Source organism: Schistocerca americana, chromosome 2 (genome assembly GCF_021461395.2).
Source record: "Schistocerca americana isolate TAMUIC-IGC-003095 chromosome 2, iqSchAmer2.1, whole genome shotgun sequence".
Lineage (NCBI taxonomy): Eukaryota > Metazoa > Arthropoda > Insecta > Orthoptera > Acrididae > Schistocerca > Schistocerca americana.
The window spans coordinates 891,808,729-891,811,059 of NC_060120.1; the positions used below are offsets into that span (position 1 = coordinate 891,808,729).

Genomic DNA, 2,331 nt, shown 5'->3' on the forward strand with positions numbered 1-2,331 from the left:
ATGTTGGTACGCAAAGAGGAGAGTATTTCGTCATGTGATTAATATGCGAAACTTCCATATTTACCGTGATATTCAAGGACTACAGATTTTTGAATGAAATGAAATAATAATTTAACTCCATCAACAGTGGTTGAAAAGAGAATTACTGTGGGTTTCGAACAACATATGTGAGGAAGCTTTAGTTTATTTTTATACCGATAATGGGTATTTTCATAAACTATTGACATGTCTGTCTGTCAGTTGCTATTTTATGATCCTGTCGCAATTTCAACTGCATTAGAATGTTAGTGTTATGAACACTTAACAAACTCTGCTGTGTTTTGGCGAAAGAAGCAGATTTGAAAGTGGTAATAAGGGAACTTTACGTGTAACTCACAACAAGCCACTGAAATGAAATGTAGTGTGGCTAGGGCTTTCCTTCGGGTACACCAGTCGCCAGGTGCAATTCTTTTCAGATGACGCCACGTCGGCGACTTACGCGTCGATGGGGATGAGATGATAAGGACAACACAACACCCAGTCCCTGAGCGGAAAAAACCTCCGACCCAGCCGGGAATGGAACCCGGCCCCTCTGCAGGGGATTCTGTCGTGCTGACAACTTTCTTTTTTTTTTAAAGGGGCCATGCTAATCTTCTCTGTATCGTTCCAATTTTAGTATATGTACCGCCGAAGCGAGTACCGAGGACACCACTCAGCTATCGAGGCGAACAACTCACCACCCCTAACGTCTCTCTGAAGAAACTTGAAGGTGATAAGAAATCTGGCAGAAATAAATCGTAACTTCTGTTGAAATTTCGGCGAAATCCTATAACCAATTGTATTTTTAATAACGAATGATATGGACTGAAACTGGGCAACGGATTTTATTTCTACATCTCAATAATTTAAGAAATATGAAAACAATTAACAATACATAGCATGCCATGTTTTCTCTCCTATCCCTATACAGAATGAGGGATTGTACTTTTCACCACAAACATCCTTCAGTTTGTCAAAGATATTACTCATCTGTTTAGACCTTGATAGGTAGTTCACTAGATTTTGCAAATTTAAACGTTTTCGTATTTATCAGATCTTTGAGATACAGAAATGAAATCCTTTGGCCAGTGTCAGTCCACGTTATTCGTCGTTAAAAATACACTGTGGTATAAGATTTTTCAGAAATTTCAACAGAAATTGCGAATTATTTTCGCCAGATTTCTTATTACCTTTCATTTTCTTCAGAGACACGTTATGCCTGGCGAGTTGTAAGTAATACGTTAAGTTTTCTGGGAGGGAAGGAGCGCTTGGTCCCCAGCACGAATCCGCCCGGCGGATCTGTGTCGAGGTCCGGTGAACCGGCCAGTCTGTGGATGGTTTTTAGGCGGTTTTCCATCTTCCTCGGCGAATGCGGGCTGGTTCCCCTTATTCCGCCTCAGTTACACTATGTCGGCGATAGCTGCGCAAACAAGTTCTCCACGTACGCGAACACTACCATTACTCTACCACGCAAACATAGGGGTTACACTCGTCTGGTGTGAGACGTTCTATGGGAGGTCCACCGGGGGCCGAATCGCACAATAACCCTGGGTTCGGTGTGGGCGGCAAAGGGGTGAAGTGGACTGCGGTAGTCGTCGTGGGGTTGTGGATCACTGCGGCTGCGGCGGGGACGGAGCCTCTCCGTCGTTTCTAGGTCCCAGGTTAACATACAATACAATACAATACGTCAAGTTTCCTTGTTACAACATTCAGATCTGCTTCTTTCACCGAGCGAGGTGGCGCAGTGGTTAGCACACTGGACTCGCATTCGGGAGGACGACGGTTCAATCCCGTCTCCGGCCATCCTGATTTAGGTTTTCCGTGATTTCCCTAAATCGCTTCAGGCAAATGCCGGGATGGTTCCTTTGAAAGGGCACGGCCGATTTCCTTCCCCATCCTTTCCTCAACCGAGCTTGCGCTCCGTCTCTAATGACCTCGTTGTCGACGGGACGTTAAACACTAATATCCTCCTCCTCCTCTGCTGCTTTCGCCAAAACACAGAAGAGTTTGTAAATTTTCATGTCACTAACATTCTAATTCAGATGAAATTGCGACAGACTCATAAAACAGCAACTGTCGGAAAGACATGTCAATAGTATATGAAAATACTCATCATCAGCATAAAAATAAAGCTTCGAAGATAACATACGTTGTTCCAAACCCACAGTAATTCTCGTTTCAACAGCTACTGGTGGCGCTTAAATAATACATCATTTCATTGAAAAAAATCTATAGTCACTTGAATATCGCGATAAATATGAAAGTTTCTTTCCATACTAACATTTGCCAAAATCTTGTTTCGATATCTGAAAC

General features: G+C 43.0%; 1 pseudogene; it reads right to left on the reverse strand.

Moving 5' to 3' along the window:
- Nucleotides 1–615: 615 nt before the first annotated feature.
- LOC124596751 lies at nucleotides 616–679 on the reverse strand (annotated as a pseudogene).
- Nucleotides 680–2,331: the final 1,652 nt, after the last annotated feature.